This window comes from Paroedura picta, chromosome 4, assembly GCF_049243985.1.
Source record: "Paroedura picta isolate Pp20150507F chromosome 4, Ppicta_v3.0, whole genome shotgun sequence".
In the NCBI taxonomy this organism is placed as follows: domain Eukaryota; kingdom Metazoa; phylum Chordata; class Lepidosauria; order Squamata; family Gekkonidae; genus Paroedura; species Paroedura picta.
Genome location: NC_135372.1, coordinates 104,107,994 through 104,134,555, shown reverse-complemented (window position 1 = coordinate 104,134,555; position 26,562 = coordinate 104,107,994). Strand labels below are relative to the sequence as shown.

Below are 26,562 nucleotides of genomic sequence, written 5' to 3'. Positions count from 1 at the left end.
CCTGAAGCTGCATCTTTTCTTTGTTCCATGTGTTAGTGGTCCACAAAGTTGACACCACCTTCTTAATAATTGTGGAGTTCTATTTACTGTTTAAACATACATGTTATAAAAGTTTTAATAGTGCCTGTAAAAAAAGAGCTAGAAGAGTACTCCTCAAAACAATTTTGCAGGTAAGTTAAACATGCCTACTATTGATTGTTATATAAATTCAAATCCATCAATTGCAAATGTTGAATAGGTGCAGAAGTGAGGCTATATTAAAAGATGGGGATGTGAAGGAATGGTCCATTTATAATTTTTGGAATTCTCACTGTTTCAAAGCAGAGAAATACTCCTGGGGTGATGCTGCTCAATGTAGCTGATTCTACCTTATCTAATTTTTTATACTTAGGTTTATCTTCAGATCATATAAATCTTTTGCTTTTTACATTATCCACTTATTTACCATTTTTTCCACCATGGGATCGGTCTGCCATTTATTTGTCTTATCTTCTAAAGTTGCATACCTGATTGTTTTCTTTATACCTTTCAAATTTGATCAAAGGCTTTACTTTTGTTTCTGTGTTGCTTAGTAAATATGCAAGTCTTTCAGAAAGACATGCACTTACTATTTGGAAGAAATATCACTGTTAATATATTTATGTATTGAATGGATGAGAAGCAAATTGCTGGTGTTGAAGAAGTGGCTTTGACTCAAGTTTAAATAGTCTTTTATTCATTGGTTGTTGATCTGTATTAAAACCAGGCATGAACATATAGACATTAAGATGTGGATGATGGTTTTCTATTCACATTTCTCTTATTCTCAAGTGAAAAAGAGACATTTATGATAGTCTTATAATCATTCCCAGCACAAGAACAATTGTGGGTTGATTTTTTTTCCCCCATTAAAGCACCGGAGACATAACTTTTCTTGGCAAAGTATTCAGGAGTGGCAGGAAAATCTTTTGAATGCTATGGTTTTAAATGCACTTGCAAAACTTGTTTACTGCTCATGAAATATAGGTGAATATTCTGAGCCAAAATGTTGTGTGTTTATATTCTTTTAGTCTTCTGCCCTTGAAACTTTCCTTGAGACAGCACCACTGGAATAAAATGATAACTGTGGATACCTAAAAATAAGATAATTCCAGTTCTGATAGGATTAGGAATGTCAGCCTCCAGATGGAACCTGGAGATCCCCTGGAATTATTGTACATCTCCACACTAAAGAGATCAGTTCTCCTAGAGAAAATGATGCTTTGGAGGGCAGACACTATAAGTGTCTCAACATTTCCTCAACCTTGACATGCCAATCCTTTCTGCCCATCCCCTGCCAGTATCAGGAGGGGGGATCTCACAACTCTAGATAGGATGACAATGAGTGATTATGATGTCACATATTCAGGTTTTTGCTTGATGTTTATGATGGCCATATGTTACCAGACAAGATTAACTATCTATATTTTACCACAGTTAGAATGCACCATGCCATCCACATTACTTGCCTGCCTTGACATAGCCATGTTAATGCCAAACTACACTACACATGCCAAACTAACAGGTTGGATCCCAGATCCCTGAAGTTGTGGAAAATGGCTTGGAAAAAAGTAAAGATGAGGCCAAATGGGCTCGGAAGACCACCAAAGAGTATGTGTGTGTGTGTGTGTGGGGGGGGGGGTTCTTCATGCAGAGCTGATTTTATTGTACTTCTGGGTAGAATTATTGTCCTGACCAGAGAGTGAATGGCATGCTAAGGATCAGGTTGTAGCCCTGTATATCTGGGCCCCCATTTGAGGCAGGTATTAGATTTAAAAATATATCCACATTATATTCTTGTTCACAAGTTGGTAAAATGCGGTATGGATCCTAATTCTGTAAGGTGGATAAATAACTGGTTGACAAATCGTACCCAGAGGGTACTTGTTAATGGTTCAGCATCTTCTTGGAAAAGAGTGACAAGTGGAGTATCCCAAGGGTCTGTCCTGGGGCCCGTGTTGTTCAACATGTTTATAAATGATTTGGATGAGGGATTAGAGGGGATACTTATTAAATTTGTAGATGATACTACACTGGGAGGGGTAGCAAACACAACTGAAGACAGCAACAGAATACAGGACGATCTTGATAGGCTCGAGAAGTGGGCTAAACTGAATAAAATGAAGTTCAATAGGGACAAATGTAAAGTTCTGCATTTAGGTAGGAAAAACCAAATACACCAATATAAGATGGGGGAGACTTGTCTTGGCAGTAGCATGTGCAAAAAGTATCTAGGAGTCTTAGTAGACCATACATTGAACATGAGTCGGTAGTGTGACTCAGTGGCTAAAAAGGCAAATGGGATTTTGGGCTGTATCAAATGGAGTACCTTGTCCAGATCACAGGAGGTGATGATACCACTTTACTCTGCTCTGGTTTGGCCTCATTTGGAGTACTGTGTTCAGTTTTGGGCATCCCAGTTGAAGAGGGATGTTGACAAACTGGAACGTGTCCAGAGGAGAGCAACAAAGATGGTGAGGGGTTTGGAGACCAAGACGTATGAGGAAAGGTTGGAGGAGCTTGGTCTGTTTAGCCTAGAGAGAAGACGACTGAGAGGGGATTTGATAACCATCTTCAAGTATTTAAAAGGGTGCCATATGCAGGGTGGAGCAGAATTGTTCTCTCTTGCCCCAAAGGAACAGACCAGAATGAATGGGATGAAATTAATTCAAAAGAAATCCCATCTAAACATCCAGAAGAAGTTCCTGACAGAGCGGTGGAACAGGCTTCCACGGGAGGTGGTGGGTTCTCCATCTTTGGAAATTTTTAAATAGAGGCTAGACAGCCATCTGACAGAGGAGAGACTGAGTCTGTGAAGGCAAAGGAGTGGCAGGTTACAATAGTTGAGAGATTGGGATGTGAGTGTCCTGCATAGTGCAGGGGGTTGAACTAGATGACCCATGAGGTCCCTTCCAACTCTATTATCCTATGATTCTATGAAAAGGGAAGGCATCTATGCTTTTTAAAAGCACTGAATAAATGTTTAATCAATTTCTGTATTTTTAAAATAATCACGTTTTTTAAAATTTGTAATTCTACTCTAACTTAGGTCTGTATGTGTGTGCCCATATCATTATCACAGCCAATCAGCATTCTCCACGACTGCTTGGTGACTGGGAGAAAGGAGTCTTCATGGTAGCTGAACCTGACAGGTGGCACAGTATTTTGCTGGAAACAGGGACAACCTGCTGCTCTTGAGCTTAGGAAAGTTGTACTTCAGGTGAGAAAGGGATAAGCATAGATCCCCAAGAGTCTTACTACTCAAAGCATGTAATCCAGATCAATGATCCTAAGCATGATGCTCGTGAATGGCATGGCGCCTGTTGGTAGATTTCCTGATGCCAATCCTGGTTTTTCACCAATGTATTGAAACAGGAAGTGCTACAGAAGAACCAAGAAAGCATCACTTTTGTGTCTGCAGGAAACACTCATTTAGAAATGGCTGCCTCTATTACAGAAGGCTGCTTGAAGTAGATCTTCCCAACATTTTGATTGACCCTAGCTTCCATGGCAGCCATTTTTGTGGTGGTGCCACATTCTCAAAACATCCCAAAAGCCAAGAGGCTCAAGAAGAGTTTGGAATCTTGATCTAACTACACTCTCAGGGGCTTGGTTTTACATAAGAGGAGATCTGACGCAGCATGGAAACACAATGGTTGCAACATTTTCAGTCAACTTGAGTAGCCATATTAGTCTGTTTGTAGCAGTAGAAAAGAGCACATTAAAAGCTAACAAAAATTGTGGCAGGGTATGAGATTTTGTGAGTCACTGCTCATTTTATCGGTGTCAAAATTTTGCCACAGATTTTTTTAGTCTTTAAAGACTCTTGCTCTTTTCCTGAATCCATGTGTTCTGCTCTCTACAGGTCCTCCCTCTAGTCATGATTTTCCAAAGTCTGATGACCCTCAGTAGCACTTTGCTTTATTGCACTGAAAGTTCTGTTACAAGCAATACATCTAATGACAGTTCTTAATGATGAATGAATGGGTTAATTAGCACAGGCAGGCTTTTTGGTAGTCATAGCCTGGAGTAAGTTTCCTTTTTTGTACTGTTCTCTTTCCTCTCACCTTCCCCCCTTCTTATGGATGGATCTGTGTGTGGCTGATGGTGCGCATTAGATAACATCCTTCCTGTTTGCCTCACAAAGCGGGGCTGCTTGCCTGAGGCAAAGAAATACCCCACATTCCTTTCCTTGTAAAGGAAGCCCTTGTTTTGTGAAAAACATGATCAAACCACCATATATTTACCATAAAACACATTGCTAAAATGAATCTCAGTGTGGTATGCAAACAGATTTATTCATTCATTCATTTTATGTGAATGATACCGGAACTTAATGGTTTTGACCTGCCATAGGCACAGTTGTATTTGCCAAAATAAATGCAGCCAGGCAACCTAGTTCTCAAAAAAAGATTATGCCATTATGCTCAAGACACTCTGTTTCCTGTCATCACAAACATTAGAGGAAAAGAAGAAGAAGAGTTGGTTCTTATATGCTGCTTTTCTCTACCCAAAAGAATCTCAAAGTGGCTTACCAATTGCCTTCCCTTTCCTCTCCCCACAACAGACACCCTGTGAGGTAGGTGAAGCTGAGAGAGCCCTGATATTACTGCTCAGTCAGAATGGGCAGCGTGGACTTACCTAGTGGCCCCTTACCTGCCAACAGCTTTATCAGTGCTGTGGCGAGCCCAAGATCACCCAGCTGGCTGCATGTGGAGGAGGAACGGAGAATCAAACCCAGCTCACCAGATTAGAAATCGGCACTCCTAACCACAGATATATAATGACGTGCATATATGTAAACACTTCTACACCTACATGTAGAAACATATAACAAAATGTGAAAAGCCCCTGCATCAACTCAGCAAGATGTTAATACTTGGCCATTGACAGACTCTAAGTGAAAGAGGGGCTGTTGTGGAACTGGGGACCAGCTGTGGAGGACTTGTTTCTAGATAAAAGCAGTGAATGCTACAAACCTTGGCCAATAATATTCTCCACTGGGTTTTCGTTTCATGAATTTGAGCCAAATCAGCTCAGCACTTAATAATTACAATGTTCAGCAGTGTTTTCAACAATGTGCATAGTCTATTCCTTCTTAATTGTGGCTTTAACACATCAAAAACTGCTGTTTTTTTAAATAATTTTTTTTATTTGTTTACATTTCTCCCTTGATTTTCATAATTTCTTTGAAGAGTCTTAGAGGCCTGCAGACTAAAACATTATTATCAATACAAAACATTTATCATAATATGCTACATTGTATTATGAGAGGTATTACAAAAAATATTATAAAAGTCTATCCAACTTCTGTTTTAAAAACACAGTCTTAGTTGAGCAAAGTATGGGATAGTTGTCCTGGTGATGTGAACTCTTAGGAAGGCTCTTGTTTGTCATCAAGATGAACAGACCTCTGAAACTAGAGGACCTTTCACAAAACCTTCTTCTGAAAGTGCATTGATTTGGTGATAAGTGTTCTTTTCCCAGAAGGATGCATTAATTCTGAAATTATTATTATTATTATTATTATTATTATTATTATTATTATTATTATTATTATTAATCTCCCACCACTCCTTTGTGGCTCTTGGTGGGTCACAATGTCTAAAAACCCCATTAAAAGACGTAAAGCATTCCCAACATGGTGGAAAGATCAATAAAAACCCGACTCCCCCCCCCCACACACACACACTACTAGCAGGGTGGAGAAAGAGGTCCTGATGATGTTCACTTCAGATCCCAGGGGGGGGGGCGTAGATCTATCTGGAATCTTCCCACATCCCCCACCCCCCAAGAGCTCTACAAACAGATGTTGGAAATTGTGTGACCTGTGCAGACAAAACCATGCAGGATAGGGAACTGCAGTTAGGCAGAAGACTCCACCTTTGTTTGTAGCACTGATAGGAGTATTGCTGGCAGAAAAGGCAGACTTTGGTCCCCCCCTCCCCAGCAGCCTTTGAGGATGATTCCTTCCTCTGATTCCTCTTCAGCACAGCAGCTCTTTCCAGTGATGCACTAGGAGGGTGTGTGCTGGGGGTGGGGAGGGTTACCACATTTACAGGCTCATCCTAGACAGAGTTACAACCTTCTAAGCCTATTGATTTTGAAGGGATTTAAAAAGGTGTGACTGTGTTTAGGATGGCACTGCAAGTGATTGAGGAGAGCCTCACTTTAAAGCTGCTTAAAGCAGGCAGTTTGTGTCTGCATGCAGGCAATTTAATATAGAATTGTGTGCCATTAATTATGCAGGATTACTAAAGGAATGCTCTTTCCAGGTTGGTTTAATCCATGATGGCATTTATTTAGTGCTGGCTTTTTAAACGGCTGGGCTTTGGATGCAGACTGAATCTATATCATTCACCTGTTTCACCACAGTAAGTGAATAACATAAAGAAAAGAAATGGGCTTCTGAGTGTACTCCTCTTATATTTCAGAGGTTGGCAAACATTTGCCATGAAATACCTGATAAGTTTATCAAAGGCATATAGTGGAACAAGCCTTTCACAGTATTTGTAAGATATCCTTATTTGACAGTATTCTGCAAATCAAGTGGGTGCAGAGTTTTAGCAAATACGTTGCCTAACTAGAGACCTGCTTGCAGAGGCTTACAGGACAAAAATAATAGCACTTTAATAGTAAGGTCCTAAATGCTGAAATAATAGAAACAGTGTGTGGAGGGCTAAAAGTGCTCTGAGCACTCTGGCCAGCAACAGTTGAGAAGGAGATGAGATACTAAATGTATGCCGGATGACAGAGAGAGGGGGGGGGGTGTTCTGACAAAATCTGCATGCCTGTGCTTAGCTGACCATCTACTCTGAGGAGAAAGTCTAGTTGGAGAACTGAGGTCTTACTGACAGCTAATCCACAAAGTGTTTAGACAACTGGGGCAGATATTTGGCAGAGGGAATTTAGGCAGTGAGACTATAGACTGAATTTAGGCCACACCGGAAGAAGAACCTTCTTAGTAGAGAAGGAGGATCCCTCTCTAGTTAAAAAGAGGAAACCAGGTATAAGAAATTCCACAGATTCCTGTGTGAGAAAGTGCTTCAAACTCCTGTTACAAACTCCTGTTACTTTTAGGAAGGGAGAAATCGGTGGTACTAACCAAGAATGCCCACTGTCTAAAAGCCAGAAGAGTAGTGGAACTCAAAAATATAAGAAAAGTCAAAACAGATGTGTTTTTTAACAGACACAGAAACTCTCAGTTTAAAAGAAAACTTAAAATTTAAGAATAAACCTGTGAACATCTTAAAAGCCTAAAACTATAACTGGCAAACCCCTCCATTTCCTTCCAGCAGCCAGGGGGAACCTGACATCCATAGATTAGAGGCAGCAATAAAAACAGCTAGACTTTTATTCACTGATTGATCATTGTTTTATATTGCATCCCTCCTGCCATCTACTCCATGTTAGTTTGTGAGAGACGCTTTCTCTACCATTTCTTTTTGCAGTCATTGGGCGACTAGCAATACATTAATATTGATAGACTTATTCTGTTTTTAACCCCACCACCCAAAAATGAAAAAGTAAGCAACAGTAGAGCTTGCGTACCAATGAATGGGGGAGGGAGATGGTGGAAGGTGCAGAGTAGGAGGAATGACTTCAATGTGGGTGGTGGGGTGGACTCCAAGGGATGACAAAAGGGCATGCAGAGGGAAATCTAAAGGGATTTGTGAGCTTTTGACCTACCTTCATCTTGGAAGCATAACAAGGGAAGGAACTGACACAAAAACACAGAAATCATGGGGAAACAGGGACTGAAAAGTGAATTGAATGCTGAAGGTAGGAAAAATCAGTGCAAAAAACCCAAAAACACCTCTATGGATCTACATGGTGAAAGTAAGGGGGAATACAGAATGAAAAAGGAAAACCTGACACATATATGGTGAAAGCACTGGAAAACATAAAGGCAATAATATTCTAGGTTCCTTGTAATAGGAGGGAATATGCAACATTTGAGAATAATATATTATACATTCACCAGCTGTGGAAGGACTAGTTGGGGAAATTTGTTAAAGATCCCTTGATAATAAAGATCCTTTGATAATCAGCTTTAACAGAGAGTTGTGATTTCTAAGATTCAGCACAGAACAAGTCATGCAAGAACAAGTCATGTCAGACCAACCTTCTCTTTTTTTTGAGAAAGTGACTACCTTGCTGGAACAGGGGAATGCCGTGGACATAGTTTATCTGGATTTCAGTAAAGCTGTTGATAAGGTTCCACATGATATTTTTGTCGACAAGTTGGTAAAATACGGTATGGATTCTGTCCGGTGGATCAATAACTAGTTGACAAATCATTCCCAGAGGGTACTTATTAATGGTTCAGCATCTTCTTGGAAAAGAGTGACAAGGATCTGTCCTGGGACCTGTGTTTTTCAACATATTTATAAATGATTTGGATGAGGGATTAGAAGGGGTACTTATTAAATTTGCAGACAATACTACACCGAGAGGGGTAGCAAACACAACTGAAGACAGCAACAGAATACAGGATGATCTTGATAGGCTTGAGAAATGGGCTAAACTCAATAAAATGAAATTCAATAGGCCCAAATGTAAAGTTCTGCATTTAGGTAGGAAAAACCATATATACCAATATAGGATTAGGGAGACTTGTCTTGGCAGTAGTATGAGCGAAAAGGATCTAAGAGAGTATTATGTACAGATCACAGGAGGCAATGGGTACCGTTTTGCTCTGGTTTGGCCTCACCTGGAGTACTGTGTTCAGTTTTGGGCACCCCAGTTGAAGAGGGTTGTAGACAAACTGGAACGTGTCCAGAGGAGGGCAACAAAGATGGTGAGGGGTTTGGAGACCAAGACGTATGAGGAAAGGTTGGGGGAGCTTGACCTGTTTAGCCCTTGAGTGGAAATGACTGAGAGGGGATCTGATAACCATCTTCAATTATAAAATGGATGCCATATAGAGGATGGAGCAGAGTTGTTCTCTCTTGCCCCAGAGGGACAGATCAGAACGAATGGGATGAAATTAATTCAAAAGAAATTCCATCTTAAACATCCAGAAGAAGTTCCTGACAGTAAGAACGGCTTCTCAGTGGAACAGGTTTCCTCGGGAGATGGTAGGTTCTCCATCTTTGGAAATGTTTAAACAGAGGCTGGATAGCCATCTGACGGAGAGGCTGATTCTGTGAAGGTTCAAGGGGGAGGAAGGTTACAGTGGATGAGCAATAGGGTTGTGAGTGTCCTGCATAGTGCAGGGGGTTGGACTAGATGACCCAAGAGGTACCTTCCAATTCTATAATTCTACGATCCTAAATAACGTAATCCATTAATTGCTGAAACAAAATAATTACCTGAATACCTGACGTCCAAAGCATACATTTCTAAGTGGGTTGGCTGTGAATATCTTATTACAGCATTTTTGTGTTTTCATTGATACCAAGATGGGTGCATGATTGAGCTGCCTTCTCCCAATCAGCCAGGCATCTGTGAGCTTTGTTTTCAAGCCCACTGTTCACACATAATCACTCTTTAGGGTCCAGTTACCAATTCCAGCACCTCACAAATCCACTAAGACATAGAGTCTGAAAGTCACGAATCCCAAAAAGCAGAAAGGATGCTGTAGCGTTCTGGTGTTTCTCCATAGCAATGCGTAAGTGTTAATTTTTTTTGATTAAAAATGCATCTGTGTTGTGCCATTACCACATAGCAATGTGGAAGTGCCTTTTTAAAAATAATTTCTGCACTCGGGAGGGGGAAGAAAGTTTCAATCCATGAGAACTGCTGTGCTGTGATTGATGGTTTGCTGTGATTGACAAGCCAAGGAGCAGGGGGAGAGGTTCATTTAGTTTTCCCTTGCAGCCTCATCAGGAGTCAAAAAGTCAAGATGGGGCAGAGGAAAAACGCAGGCGGAGTCTCCCATATGGAGGGCTGCAAATGTGAGGTTTACCATCTCACATTTGCAACCAGGAGGCTACATGCGTTTTATCCCTCCGTGCGGCAACAGTCCAATTTAGGAAAATGTAAAATTTTTCCAGGAAATATTTTCTCTGGGATTTTGTTTGTGCAAGTAGAAAAGCAAAACTGTTTATAATGGACAGGATGCAAAGCTGCTGTTGAAAATTATTATACCATACAGCATTATTCAGGTGATTCAAAGCTCCTTGCCTCAGTTTCCTAGCTGATGCAGAAAGTGGCCCAGTAATGCAATTGCTTTGTCTGTCCTAACACATAATGGTTGAGAAGTGCATTGTAAATCCTGAACACAATTTACAGCTCACCACTTTGATTACCAATCTGAACCAGTGGGGGCTGAAAGCTAGGCTCCAATAAGCCACCTCATAGCTATTAACTGTGGTCTCCAACTGAATGGATTTTCCCCCCATTGTGCCCTCTGGAGATTTCCTTGCTTGAAGGGAGTCAGTTTGCTGACTGTATCACTTTCTAAATTTATCTGCATATCCTCTGAGGATTCATTATTAAACACAATCACATTCCTTTGGTGATGTGCTATTTCCTATTAGCTAATTAGCCAATTCCTGTGAAATAATTTGGACTAGTCTGTCTCTGTCTTTCAATGGATAAAGGACCCCATCACTGTGAGAGCTATAGAGATTCCTTAGCTTTCGCTATGACATGCCAGTATTAGTTCCCTCTGAGATTTCCCATGTGTGAAATACTGCAAAGATGGTGTTTAATAGCTGAAAAACGTAACATAGAGACTGTGCTCATTAGGCTGCATTTGGGGCATGATCCATAATAGCACTACCCATGGCATTCTTATGCCACCCTAACAGAACAAGACAGTCACATGTCATGACCTGTCCTGTCCTGTTCAGTTGCATTTCCTGCCCCACAGAGCAGTGGTTCCCAACCTTTTTGTCACCGGGGACAGGTCAACGCTTAATTTTACTGAGGCCTGGAGGGGGTAGTCTTTTGCCAAGGGATGTTGCCACCACCGCCTGAGCCCCTGCTCCACTTGCTTTCCCGCCGGCGCCCCTGACTTCCTGCTGCCTGCTGGGAGACACTGCCAGCAGCAGCTGCACAGTGCCATGCCGAGGGGGAGCCCCAGCCATGGTGGCTGCTGGAGAGCACCAAAGGTGAGCCGGTGGCAGAGTGGCAGGGCAGCCCCCGTGGCAGCAGCTGGGAAGGAGGATGAGGAGGAGCCATGGCCCAGTACCGAATGATCCACGGACCAGTACCAGTCTCCAGACTGGGGGTTGGGGACTGCTGCCATAGAGGATTATATCAGTGACAGGAGTCCCACAAAGTCACTCACTGCAGTTGCCTTGCCAAATATGCATTTTTCTTCAGCTAATCATGAATCTAAAGGCACTAAGGATGAACCCACTTTCAAAGCCCACAGTCTTAAAGTCATGTGAGGTTTTGGGAACCTTTGGGAACCATCTAAACTCTGTGGTATCCACTGGGTTTTCTTTCTCATTTTGCATTGATTTTCCCTCCCCACAGCACTCAGTACACTTTTCAGCCCCTGTTTCCCCTTGATTTCTGAGAGTTTTTGTGGCAGTTTCCCTCACTTGTTTTGCTTCCAAGATGGAAGTAATTCAAAAGCAGACAGATTCCTTTGGATTCCTCAAAAGGAATAGGAATAAGGTTGGTGACAAACAACAGATTTTGCCCAGCTATCAAGCCTGGAAGCTATCAAGATTAGCTTCCTGATCAGCTAGTGGAGTATTTTTACACAATGTGTTTACTACACAAAAAAGACTCTTTTGTCCCTTGTAGCTCATCTTGGATGGCCACAAGCCTTTGTTCTGATGTGTAAAAATATATTGAGCATGTTTAGGTTCCTGATATTCAGGCTGCCTTGCTTTCAATCAAGCTAAGGAACTCATATTGAAAAAAGATTGAGCTGATGGCTATGGTCAGTCCAGCCTTTGTGAACTGGGGGAAAAAATCCTTCCTTGTGATACAAGCCTTTTGGACACTTAGAAATACCTCAGGTTGTCACAAGTTGCAATTGCAAAGCTCTTTATGAGTGTATTTAGGAACCTGCCACTCTATGCTGACACTTCTTTGTACACAATGATTCCTCCATCCTCTTTTCTTTCCTTTTTATACTGCTTTGCTCCCTTAAGCAGCCCATCGTGGCTATAGAACTGACTTTTGGAGAGGAGGGGTTTTTGTCTGCTCCAAAAGAGAGAGCAAGCTTAATGCTGCTTCCCCTATAATGAGATTGGCTTGATTCCCAGACTCCTGCTAGTGAGCTTGCTGTTTGTTTTGTTGTTTTATGAGGCCCACAGGGCTCGGCGAACTGGGTTTTTTGGAACTTGGGCAAGGCCAGTGTTGGCAGTTTATTTACAGTTTACAACCCAGCCTATGGGGAAGCTTTCCTTTTTGTGACCGGTATAGAGAATGCTGGACCATCCAGGGACTGGACCCAACTTTCTCCATGATGAATGCCAGACGAATATTTGGCTATCTGGAAGCAAGATGGTGAAGGATATGAAGGTTCTGGCAAGGGGGTAGAAATTTTGTTGTTGTTTGGAACAAAACACTGTGACACTCTGTATATTATTTTTCTAAGGATCTCTTACTTTTGGCTGTTGAAGACCTCTTGGCTTACTTCTGTTCTTGCACTTTAGGTGAGGCTTTTTCAGTGGAGTTTTATACATAGGTTAAATGTGCAAAAGTAACCAATTTCCCATACCAAAAGTGATATAGGAACTTATTTTAAGACTAAGGTGGGATTCCCCAGTGATTTAGGGACCTAAAACCACATAAACACTTTAGGAAATGGTACTGCTGCTGTATTTTAAACATTTTTTTTAAGCAGCATAATAGATTTGCATTAGTTTTTGAACAGGTGAAGCTGTAATAGATATCTGAGAAACTCTGCTACTGGAAAAGTTCGGTAATAGCATGTGAGTCAGGTAAGGTCAGATTTTTCAATAAGGTCAAATCTGAGACTGCTCCCTAGAGAAAGCATCTTGTGAAAGCTGTTTTATTAGATAAGAAGGGCATAATTTTAATAACTCCAGATAAGTTTTTAAAAAGATTATTTATTTGAAGTGAAACACATTGGCCATCTTTCAGGGGGGGGGGATAGGGTACCAGACAGCATCAGGCACTCTCTTCTTCATCTTCTTCTTTGTCATCTTTGTCTTCATTCTAAACTTTGCCCTCTTGAATTCCGTACCCCAATCCAAGTTCTACCCCAGTTTGTTGCTGACAAAGCCAGTTTGCCAGAAAAGGACTCATTCACCGTACTGCTACTTCTACTATTATTTATTCAACTAGGAATAAAGCCCATTTTATTGCTGAATAAAATGGGCACCAGGGGCCAGTCCCTGGGGAAGCCTTCACAGGCCGAAGGCTTCCCAGGGGTCTGCGGCTGGTCTGCTGTGGCCGGGAGAAGACGGGGAGGCCCCCCACCCCAATTCCTTCTCCAGGGGCCAGGAGAAGGCGGCGACCCCCCCCCCACCCCGGAGTGTGGCTGGGCCTTCTGCCGGCTGCAGGAGTGGGCTTGGCGTGTCTACGACATGGTGAGGCCACTCCTGCGGCTGGGAGAAGGTGGCGACCCACCTCTCCACCCCGGAGCATCCAGGGACCTTGCGCCAGGGCCAGGAGCAGGCTCACCCGTCCGCCATGCGGCAAGGCTGCTCGTTGGGGCGAGAGGACAGCTCCACCAAGGGCGCCCCCCCATAGGCAGGGTTCCCAGGGCTGGAAAGGAGAAGGGACGCCGCGTCCCTGCTCCTTTCTTAAGGTGGAGGAGCACTCGCCCTAACGCCTCCCAAACAGCCCTTACCCTTTTATTTAATCCACTCCGCAGGAATGGCTTAAGGTTTCTATACTGCCCTCCCAATGTTGCTGAGGACAGTGTGCAAAGTGGTTTAAAATTTACAATAAATGCAGCTGCTGGCTTGCCAGCAGACTGCTATTAGCAACACGGCTGGATCCAGCTGCAAGAAGAGGGTTCCACTGGACTCACATCCCCCCCTTTCTCCGCCCAACACACACGCTGAAAGGGCCAGCCTCACCTGGCCACAGGGAAGGCACAGGGCCGGGAGGCAGGGCCTAGATCCTATTTAGCTGGGAGCCCACGCTGAAGACCTCCCTTTATTCCATGGTTCCCAGCACCTCAACCCTCCCTTCCCTTTGGCTAATCAGGAGATGTGCTGTTGACTGTTTGGCTGCATTCTGTTAAGACGTGTTTTCTTTGTCACAGCTTGTGGTGTTCGTAAGTTTTGCAGAGACTGCACCTGCATAATGGCTTGGATGGTATCAGGAGCCTTAGTAAGAGACTGGGTGCATGTTGATTAGCAGCTCTTCTATGGCGGAGGAGCTGCCTCGCTGTGTGGGTGATAGTGGGAGCCACAATAGAGGCTAATGTCCATAGGGCCTTCACCAATACCACCCTCCCGTGGGACCCAGCAGGCCTAGTAGTGGGGGTGAGCTTGACCACGGGTGTTGCTCGGTTCCCAAAATGGTTGGCTTGCTGGAGTGGTAGGGCTTAGAATGGTCCACTTGCTATTCGTAAGCTGGTGCGCCGACGCTCATATTCACAATAAAGCTTGTGGCCATTTTATATGCCAGAAAGAAATATAGTTTCCTGCATCCTCTGTTTCCATGTCCTCTGTGCAGCCTGGAAGATTCCAGCCTGCTAGATAAATTAAAAACAGTATAAACATTAGCAGTATAAAACAAATAAAACATTAAGTAATAAATTAACTGCATTAAGTAATAGTAACCTTTAGATATGCACTGCACATAAGTCTCCAGACGAGGCATCACTCATTGGGAGGTGTTTTGTAGAGGAGGGCCACACTTGTTATTAAGTCATTGTCCTCAACCAAAAGATTGGTGAAAGAGCTCAGTCCTGCAAGCCCTGCAAGCTCAAACAGGGCCCAGATCTCCTCTGGGAACTCATTCCATCAAGTAGGGGCCAGGACTGAAAACTATACTGCCTCCTTGCCACTATCTCAGTTTAAAGATGATTTATTGAACATTTCTTTTATTTCATAGCATTTTTAGGAATGCATCTATAATCTGCTTGGCTAGATTTCTGATATAAAAAATAGTTCTGCTGATGCAGACAGGTATCCCTGATCTTTCATATGTATGATTCTGCCCAATTATATTTCCATCATGGGATTAAAAGAAATCTTGTAGACAGGCTGCACAAATTCTTGTGCTTGCTCAGAAAAAAAAAGAAAAAAGAAATAATTGTCAGTGAATGTGCATCTTTCTGCCCAAGCTGGGGGGAAACTGAAAAATTCCTTCTCTCTCTCTCTGAAGCTAGTCTGCAGATCACTTTAAAGGAGTAACAGCCATGTCTATTTTTAGTTTCATGACTGTTCTCTACAGCCTTTGCTGTGAGGACTAAGGGGAATGCCCCAACATCAAGTTTGGAGATTGGAGTTCAAATGCTGCTAAGAGTAGTGGGGAAACTGACGAGCTTTGATTCACTTTTGCGGCAAATCTGAACAAGCTCTTTGAGTGTAGAGATGAAACATGGGATTTAAAATCGATTGACAGTACTACCTGTACAGTGATGACACTTCTCCAATTTGGGAAACCTGCTTAGTTTGCCTACTGCTCATCAGCCTTTGCTGGGAGACTAGGTAATATGCAATTAGCACCGAACTGTTGTAGATTGGTGTATGGTTGCATAAAGAAGCAAGGAGGGAAAGGAACAGATTCATGAGAACAGTAGATGTACAAATACACAGATATTGTTTGGAAACTCCATGGATATGTGACACATTCTGTGGATCTCTGACACTGCTGAGAAAAAAACCCTCTGCACCTCCCTAGGCAAAAAATCAGAAGCCACTGTGCTAGACCACATTTGGCTCCTATTAATTTCAGTTGGAACAGTCTGTAAAGATGCTGTGGATTCACAGCTGCCTGTTAATTAATTCTTTAATATGAAAGCTGGATAGGAAAAATATTTAAAGCCAAAATCTGAATTCCTGTGTTAGACTTGCTTTATTTGCTGTTTTGGTGTTGTTATGTCTCTATGTCTGGAGAATAATGCTAAGAGCACCAAATGGCTGAATGGCTGGTAACCATAAGTAAAGATCAGCTTTAAAAGTTGCACTTCTGCAAACATGAGCCATGGGAAGAAATATGTAAAGGACTGGGCAGAATCTGAGACTAACTAGCTATCTGATTATCAGTTTACCATTTCTTAGCTCAAATGCTTTCTAAGTATACCTTCTTATAAGATACACTTATATAGCATCATCAGCATCAGCATCATTATACAGTATTGCATTTATTACCTGCCCTTTCTCTGGCAACTCAGTAGGTCTTATAGAATCTTATTATTTAAGTACAGCCCATAAATGTTCTGTTAGGAAATAGTTTGTAGCTGAAGGTACTGAAGGGAAACTTTAATTTATGGCAGATGTGCAATTGACCCTTATGTAGGATGAGTAGGCAATGCCTTAGGTATCCAGGAAAATGATAATAGCAGTTTTCCCCTCCATTCCAACAGAGAGATAATTTGTTCGATGAAAGCATATCATCAATATACAGGTGATAAATTAACTAGTGCTAGTTTTAGTTTGGGGTTGTTTTTTGGTTAACCTTCCGTTAAAATGTAGATTTTAATTCATACCAATAATCCTTTCTGTCCATCATTGTTCTGACTCCAGCATGTTTTGCATTCCTTCCACTGGGGTCATGTCCCTGGTTGTGTCATAGCAGGGCAAATGGAATAACGAAGGTGGATTGCATGGTTTATTTGTGGGGGAAAAATCAATCTTGTCTTTCAAGCCAAGAAGTGGTGTATCCTATTATAGCTAATAAATCAGTGATGTGCCCTTCATTCAGCTTGTCAATGGAGTAGTGTTTGTGTGATGGAGAATAAATGAATGCCACAGAGCTGTCAAGCATAGAGAAGTATATGTATAATTTTGCCATCATGCCATTTATAGCCGCTACCATAAGAAAAATGAGATTGCTATGATAACTTAGAGCCATACTGCTACAGCATGTTACGACAAGCTTACAGGGAGACACCCACCAACAAAATGTAGATGGTATATATAGTTTCTGGTTAGCACCAAACTAGTATTGAAACACAATGTTACTTGTGAGAATTCCAGGCTATTTGGAATTAGGCAAGCCTAGACTTTCTGTCTCTATGTTCGTATGGGTTGACTGAACTGATTTGATCATTTTATCCAATTTCTCAGGGTTCTACACTTTTAGTCTTTCATGTTATTTTAGTAAATCCCTTTCTGTGCAACCTTTTGTTTGCACAATTATTTCACACTTCATTCATTTGGCTTTTCCCAGAAAGTGAATTTCAAGCAGCACTTCTACTCTGCAATAATAGTCCTTCCTAAGCCTTCCTGGCATGTTGTATCTGGTAAAGCATGATTCTTCCCTTGGATAGTGGGATTTTGCTCTTTGGAATACCTTCCAGAATACATTGATTAAATATTATTGCTGCCTGTTGGATAGTCCCTGGATATGAATGGTAGTGATGATTGATGAGCACCACAAATCCATGCTCTATACTCACAATTTCATGTCTTTATGTCAGGTTTTTGTTATTTGAAATGCTTTACATAAATAAATGCTTTACATTCTATTCCATCATGAGAATTAATCTAATCTGGTCATTCCATTCCGTTGTTCATCTAACCTTGAAAACATGGAAGATGGAAGCAACTGTTTCTCCATCCTGTGCCTGAAGATTTTACAAAAATTCTTTCTTTGCTTTTATTTGCTCCTGTGTTTCTACCTCTTGAGCATGCTTATCCTCTACTTTTTATTTTGAGATCAGTAACATGGCTAATCCCTGTTTAGCTACACAGTCAATCAAAAATGACATTTTTATATTTTATGACATTTTTGTAGGCCTTTTAATAGAAAAGGCAGGTGTTTTAATTTTTTTTAAAGCAACAATGCATTACATGTTGTTTCTTGCTCCATTTTATTTTAACAACTCTGTCAGGCTTTGAGATTAAGTGACCATTATGGCTGAGTCTGAATTTGAACCCGCATCTCACTTGTACCAATGTAAAACTCTCACCACTACACCACACACTTAATGTGTGCAAAATATTGCCCATAAATTGTACTAGTAATCCTTACAATAGCATCTTGGCACACTTCTCAGTTGTAAGGATTTATCTATATATAGACGGAAGGGATAGCATTTTAATCCCATTTAGCTGCCTCTCACATTATAGTCAACAGCAGAGCTTTGCCCCTAAAATGTTATTAAAACAAAAAAAAAATACTGCAATTCAGAATAAATTATGTGAAGCCAACTAATCTGCATACATGTAAGAACACTGGATTTTCGGTCATTGGTTTTCTGGGTTAATTAAATTATTTTGAACTGTATTTCACTGAAATCCATTCATCCAGGATGCTTTCCAGATATTAATAAGTATTTTTATTTAACTGAGGAATTACCTCATTTCTTACATTGTGCTGTGAAATATGTGCGTGTATACCATGAAATGATATGATGCTTGGAATTTGACCAGTTTGCCAAGAGAATATAAAAGAACAATTGTTTTTATTTTTCTGTCAATCTGAAAAATGTATCTCTCCCATGACAAACTCCAGCAATTTGTAACAGATATGGTTTTCTTTATTTCCTGCTGTAATTATTTGTTTAGAATTTTTTAACTGTGTTTTTCAGCTGCTGTCCTCTCAATCTTTTGTGTTCATTCTTGAAAAGGCTTTCAATGATGGAGACAGAAGGTCTTCCCCAAACCTTCCCTGAATACCTCTCTTTTTCATGTATAAACACTGGCATTCACAGTTCCAACGGACTGCTGTAATAGCATAATACTGAAAAATTCCTGTCTCTGATTGCCACCTGTCTCAACTCTGAAGGTTGAGGTATGGAGGGCAGGGCTTGGGAATCAGACCTTAGCTGGCAGGTCTGGATAGAATATATGGTCTTTCAGGTGGCCTGGGCCTTTTAGGGCTTTCAAGGTAAGACCCAGCACTTAGAACTGTTCTCAGAAACACATGGGGAACTAACATAGACTTTTCAACACTGAGTTGATTCTGTTCTTGATAATAGCCCATCTACAGTATTTTGGACCAGTTGCAGCTTCCAGACCACTTTCAAATGCAGCACCACATATTAGTTTAACTTGGATGCAATCAGAGCATGAATCGTACTCAGATGAGAGTTTTGAGGCACAACCATAGCTAACATATCAGCTGATCTGATAAAACTTTGTACTACAGATGAGATCTACACTTCCAAATGCAGGCCTGGATCCCTAAGCACTTCCAAGTTATGAAACTGTCCCTACAAGGGGATGCAACTCCCTCTATGTCAAGCAGACTCCTCCATCCTGAGCCAGTTTTGCCATTGACCAACAGTGCCTTAACTTCAGAGAACAGCTGTGTTGGTCTGCAGTCAAATGGCAAGATTTGAATCCTGTAGCACCTTAAAAATAACAAGATTTTAAGGGTATAAATTTTTGAGAGTTAAAGTTCTCTTTGTCAGAGACTAGCACCCCAGAGACTAGCATGCTTATAGTACCATCCTAACAAATTTAGACCCTTCTAAGTCCATTGAATTTAGAATGGTCCATTTGATTTAGAAGGGTATAACTCTGCTTAGGGATTTCACTGTTGGTGGGATACCTATTTACCTCTCTGGAGATTAGAGAAAAAGAAATAGGTAACATGGAGAGTCCAAAAATTGTGGGGTATTACTATGAAGAAAAGATTCATTTCAATGCGTGGTGCAGGTACTTTCTGTACCCATGTTTTGTACTGCCTTTTGTTGCTGCTTGTTTGAGGAAATTTGCCTGCACAGGCAACCTTTAAAATATGATTGAATTGAGACATTTGTATTATTACAATTCCAAGACTCCATGTTGTTAGCTTTATGAATATTTCAATGCACAATGTACAATACTATCTATATTCATAAGTCAGACAGGCAATGGACAATTGCTTCATACTCCGCTCAGCTAAATAACAGAAGTAAGTGATCGTATTTGCCTTTCTTTCCCGTCTGGGTAGACAGAAATGTGTTGGTCCTCCCTTAAAGGTGCTGCATTTTTATGCATATTAGTTAACTCTGTCTTATTCAACACATTAGATTTCTGAAAAGAGCTAGGGTGGGGGAGACTTCTCTTATTTCTCATGGATGTTGATGTCATCCATTTAATTTAATCTTAATCAAAAGTCTATCCATGAGAAATAAGAGAAGTCTCCCCCACCCTAGCTCTTTTCAGATATCTAATCTGTTGAATAGACAGAGTTAACTAATGTGCATAAAGTTTAAAGAGGGGGCACTGGAGGTCATTCTTGCAGAAAGTATTAGAGGCAACTTGTCCACGTCCTCTCAAAACCTCTCACAGTTGGCCTTCCCTGTTGAACAGTAGCAGAGCATGCTTATATCACATCCTGCTTCTTAGGGTAACTAGCTGTTCATGGCTTTAGTTGAAGTGTATCTAGTGAATACAATGAATACAAGACTATCTTAAAGGTGAAGGGATGGTTCAAATTGTGGATGCTTTCCAATATACAATAGAAGAAGAAGAGTTGGTTCTTATATGCTGCTTTTTCTCAACCAGGAGTCTCAAAGTGGTTTCCAATCACTTTCCCTTTCCTCTCCCCACAACAGACACCCTGCAAAGTAGGTGAGGCTGGGAGAGCCCTGATATTATTGCTCAGTCTGAACAGCTCTATCAGTGCTGTGGCAAGCCCAAGGTCATCCAGCTGGCTGCATGTGGAGGGGGAGCAGGAAATCAAACCCAGCTTGGCAGATTAGAAGCCTGAGCTCTTAACCAATGCACCAAGCTGGCTCACCAATAAGACTGTTCTTTTATTTAGCATTTATGTAGACAATGTGTATGCTGTTTGCTCAGACTTCTCAAGGTGGTTCACTGCTTAAACAGAATGATGCAGATAATTGAAAAAACAGCCCCCTTCAGAAAAAAATCATATAACCAATTAAAGTTCCACAGGGCCTATTCGCCAGGTCTTTGGTTGATGCTGAGTTACTTAAGAGCTTTGCCTCTCCCCCAGTTTAGCTATATAATTGATTGAACCCCTTTGTGGATGGGGGTGGGGGTGGGAGGATTTTCTGTCTGCCACCTGGTTTATGGTTTTAAGGATTGGGGATTTTATGGGTCTTTATGTAATCTGCCTTGAGTTCCACCAAGGAGGAAGGCGGACTATACATGCAATTAAGAAATAATAAATAAATATCCTACACTTAGCATTTTAATAAAGTGGAAGTAAGTACACATATAGCTTAGAGAAGGAAATGTTGTGGTATAGGATGATTTTGTGTGGACACAGGGCAACAATGCAGACACTATGAGAGTTGTATTAATAATTCCTGTTGCTACCCTGCCTGAGGCTACAGAACTACCATCCTTAGTTAAACACTTTTTAGTCCCATTGATTTCAATAGCCTAGCTTTAAGCATGTAGTTAATTTTCCCATTGAAATCAATGAGACTGAAAAGCGCTTAATTTTTGTTGGATTGTGCTCTAAATTACTTTTAGCTTGGAGATACTTCTGAACTCTCCTGTGTTAAGGGAAAATCTAACAGTGGTTACCATGATGAAAGTGTAGTAAACTGACATGCAAACTCTTATGCATTTCACAGAGTTTGCTTAGGGAAAATCCCCCCCCCCCACACACACACACACACATTTATGGCTTGAAATAGACTGCTCATTGCCAGCCAAATTCTTCCTTTGTCAATAGCAGGGTTCCATTCAGATAATCTTCGGATTCTGGCATGTGTTTCAAAATAAACAACAGATACATTATAATTCTTTTTAAACACAGTGTCCCTAGTTATTGAGCTTGTAAAGTCCAGGTGTGATGTTGGTCTCATTTTCTAATATTTCCATGCTACAACAGAAATATAATTTAATGATTTGTTTTCTTTTTTTTAATCTATGTGATTCTTGTAAAATTAGGGGTTTAATTCATATTCCATTGAATTTGATGGTAAAGCTGTGATTTGTTTTAACAGAACTGGGCTGTTCCCATTGTGACTTGGAACTAAAACATTTGAAATTGATTAAATATTATAAGATTCATTCAGAATCATTGAGTTGGCACTGGAATCCCAGCATAATGATAAATCATTGTAATTTATTGATAAAAGAAATATGGATATTTTATTTGGAAAAAAATATATTTATCATAAGCATCCTGATGACCAGGCCACTGAAGGAGCCCCCCTTGAGGCCAACTGTCTGGGTTGCTGCCCCCAACCATGGCCACTCTGGCCATAATAAGTCTGGGGTGGTCTGTAAATTGCACCCCCCACCTGCCTAGAAGGGCCATCCTGTTCCGCAGCACCCACAGCCAGCATCCCTGCTGCCTCAATAACAGCCGCCTTGGGGGTCTAGGGGCAAACTTACCCCTGCTGCTGCCCCCAACTGGCCACCACTAGCCCCTAATTGGCCACCATTCACATGGGAATCAATCCTCCCCTGTCTCTGCAGAAGCCTAGCACTGAAGGGAAGGGCCTGCACAGTCACTTGAGCTCCCTCTTACACCAGCCGGGCCCTCCTAGTGTCATACCGAGCCCGGTGTGGCTCACCACCAAACCCACTAACCTCCTCTTCAGCCTGGGAAGGAGCCCCTGGCGATTCCGCCCTCCCCCCATGGCTTGGAGGCCAAGCACTTGATGAGCGCTAACGGCCTGGCCCACAGGCTGCCCACTCTCCGCTCGGACTGCAGGCCCCTGCCTCCGTGGTACCATCACAACCGGGGATTTAAAAACCCTATTTTTTAAAATAATATTTGTGTCTAGGCCCAGCTGTTTTTCTTCTCTTCACCAACTGGACAGCCCGTGAACCAGCAGAAAGCCATTTGTCCGCAGCCTTCTTGGTCGACGCCAAAAGGAAAGAGGCGTGAGCCTCCGCCCTGCCCCATATATAAGGGAGGGGAGTGAGGAGGAGGCCAGCCACCTCTTTCAAATGAGTGGCGTACGTGCCGCTTCTGAGGTATGCCCAAGGACCCCTGGGACATTTAGGCTTGAGCCTCCTGGCATCCTCATGCTGTGGGCTTCCCCGCAGCTGCAAACACAGCTAGGATAAGTCCTGGCCGCTCATATCATAAATGGCTAAGCAAGGCTTAGAGCTTCCCAAGGCCTTAAGGGTGTTGTCTGATAAGCAGAAATAGAACTAGCTGCACAAAATTTGGCCCTCATACATTGGATGAAGAATTAACCTTGCTGTAGGAGTATGGCCATGCTCCATAGGAATTGCATTTTTTGCTATGCCTTCCTTTTAAACCATTAAATAGTAGTGTTGTGTGCTCCTATACTGGACAGGAGAACTGGCAGAGACAGAGAGAGAGAGAGAGGCTAAAAATAGCAAATAGCTGAATTATCGTGGCATGATGAAGCTCTGCTGTTCTTTTTGCCAAAAGTTTTTGCTTTCAAATGTAAATAGTACCTTGAGTGTTCCAGCTGAAGTCATATGATGGAACCCCAAGGATCCAAGCTTCCTTATGACCACAGAACACAGTAAGTCTGAACAAATAGGTACCATACCCGTCTTCTGGATTGCAGTAAGCATTCATTCTTAGAAATAAGCCTGAGTCTGGAATGATCAGATATAGAATGAGGGTGTAAAACTGTCAGGGTAAAATGTCTGAACTATTAAAAATAAAGTTCTCAACGTGGCATGGAAGTAGAGCAGAAGTTGTGCATAGTTATTAGTGATGCCAAAGATACCATGACATTCATGTACTCAAAGTACAAACTGCAGTAAGAAAATACTTGTCTTCATGCACATTTAATTTGACATAAAACAATAGTTCAGAAAAGCTACACTTATTAGGGTTGCCAAGCCCTGTCCCCAGCTCCCATTTCCTACCACTACTGCTTCAGCTGATGGGAGAGAAATCATCTTTAAACGTCACCACTGCCAACAGTTCTCCCCATGTCTCCTTCCCACCTCCTGCTGGCTCCCATGCCTTATATTTATATGGTTTTTTTATGTACTATTTGGAGTTGTAATCAAATTTTCCAAGCACTATGGATTATTTCATCATGTGAACTTCATTTGCACTGGGTTTTATTTCCCTGTGTAATGACAGCAGAATTATAAGGGGCCAGCATGAGTGTCAAGTGGTTCGCGGGGTTTTCATCTGAGAAATCTGCATGCATAACCTGAAAAATGTGCATAACCTGAAAAATGTGCCATACCCTCACAAACTTCAAGACAAAAATAAACAGGCAGCAAGAACAACACCAGTCTAGCCAAACAGCAACATGTTTTATGCTAACTTGCTTATTTTTGTTTCTATCCCATTTTCCTCCATGATTGGGACCAAAAATGGCTTTTCTCAGTTTCTTCCTCCTCCCCTTCCATGTTATCCTTTGAGGTAGGATAGGCTGAGAGATTGTGAGGACCACATTGTCATCCAGGGATCCCACTATGTCCCCCTCCCAAGCACATTATAGTCTAGCAACCTAAACCTGCCTAGGATCCCCAAACAAATAAAATTGGCCTCAAGCAGGGTTCAGACTAGGGTTGGGTGCTTCGGTGTCTACCCAAAGTAGACAGCGCTGCGGTGCAGGGGGGAGGGGAGGTGCAGGTGCTGGTGTACCGGTCAGCACACACGTGCAGGCACAGAGCCAACCAGCACCCATGCCTCCTCTCCCCCCTGCGCTACGGTGCGGGCGGCTTCGGGCAGGAACGGCCACTTCGCACGTCAAAGAACCCAACCCTAGTTCAGACCTTTTTGGTTCTGGCTTTGTTCTAGTGGAACACTCTATCTAGCAAGATCAGAGTCAACACAGATTGTTCCACAGGACAGGTTTGTGAAACAGAACTGTTCTGCCAGACCTATGGTTGAGACATAATGAAACGTAACATCAAAACATAGGTGCTCTAGAATCATAGAATCATAGAGTTGGAAGGTATCTCCAGTATGATCTAGTCCAACCCTCTGCAGAATGAAGGAAATTCACCTGCCCATCACAGTGATTCCAATTCCATGCTCAGATGATGCCTCCCCCAAAACCAGAATCGCTGGTCACTCTGACCCCAAAGTGGCGATCAGCATTTCCATTGGCATGCAAGAAAGGGCCACAAGAATCAAGTACTGACACACTCCCTTCCTGCCCACCCACTCACAATCTGCCTAAGTTCACAGAATCAGCTTTTCTGTCAGATGGCTATCTAGCCTCTGCATAAACCTTCAAAGAAGGAGAACCAAACACCTCCCAAGGAAGCCTATTCCATTGAGGAACTTGTCTAACTATCAGGAACTTCTTCACCCCCCCCCCCAGTCTACCCAAATTGCATTTGAAGATTGTAATTATGACCTCCTCTCTCCATTCCTTGGAATAGGATGCAGACCAAGCAGTTATTCATTGTTTAGATTAGATAAATTGTATTTTAAATGAAATGAATTTACATTTTAAACTTTGACTATATTGTAGTACTTTGCTATATTGGATATGGCTATATTTTAACTTATGTGAACTGCCCTGACTATAGGGGAAGGGTGGCATATAAATAAATCAATAAATAAATTCAGACCAAGTTGTCCTGGAACCTATTCTGACAATTATATGACACCAACTCTCAGGTTTTTCTCCAGGTTTCTTATTGGTTCCTTGATAAACCATTACCATGTAATGGCTATTCATGTAGAATCATAGAGTTGGAAGAGACCTCCAGGGTCATCTAGTCTTGCACAATGCAGGCACTCACAACTACCCACCCACCCACAGTGACCCCAATTTCATGTCCAAATGATCCTTCCACCAAACATCTCCAGAATGCAGCCTGGCCTAGAGAAAATTCACCTATCCTTCCACAGTGGCAATCAGCAATCAGTGGCAATCAGCAATCCCTTGAGTATGCAAGGAAGGGCCACAAGAGACAAACACTGGCACATCCTTCCTGCCCCCCCCCCACTCACTAGCAGCCTAAGTTCATAAAATTAGCATTTCTGTCAGATGACTATCTAGCCTTTGCTTAAAAACTTCCAAAACATGCTCCAGTTTCTCTACATCTTCTGTTGTGGTGTCCAACTATTTATATTCTAGGTTTTTTGTACCAAGTACATTTTCTCTCTCATGTGTAATAGAACAAAAGTAATATTTCTACATACTTTAGCAGGTAGCTTGTTTGACCAGAGTGCTGCATCCTGTCACAATGAAAACTGAGTAACAGTAATATAATTAAAATAATGATTGCAGAGGTTTTTTGTAATGTTTAAATTTTCTCTCTGTTCCCCGGTATGTCTCCAAATATCTACATTGAAGGTATTTTCCTTTTCTTTTCTACATATTCTTATTTGTACTGAGTTTCATTTTTATTATTTATAGCAGTTCAAGAAAATTCATATTGGTGAATCTATATATCCTACATATTGGAGATATACATCTCTTGGAGGAAAAATATAGAAGTGCAAGCTGTTTTAAAGTTTTTCTTAATTATTACAAAAGAGAGTGCTAGACTGGATGAATTCCATCATATATCTACTTTATGCTAATTCTTTCTTTTATACTCTGGTTTCTCTTCAGATCGTATAAATCTTTCGCCTTTTACATATCTATGTGTAAGATAAGTGTGTTTCCATCAATTGTAATTGGTGTGCAAGTCAGGGTAGACTTAGGTTATATGTCAC

The 26,562-nt window shown here is 41.7% G+C and overlaps 1 protein-coding gene across 4 annotated transcripts in view; it reads left to right on the top strand.

The window, feature by feature from the left end:
- PLXNA2 (plexin A2) overlaps nucleotides 1-26,562 on the top strand; it is a 479,995-nt gene that overhangs the window by 50,883 nt on the left and 402,550 nt on the right. The window lies entirely within an intron of this gene.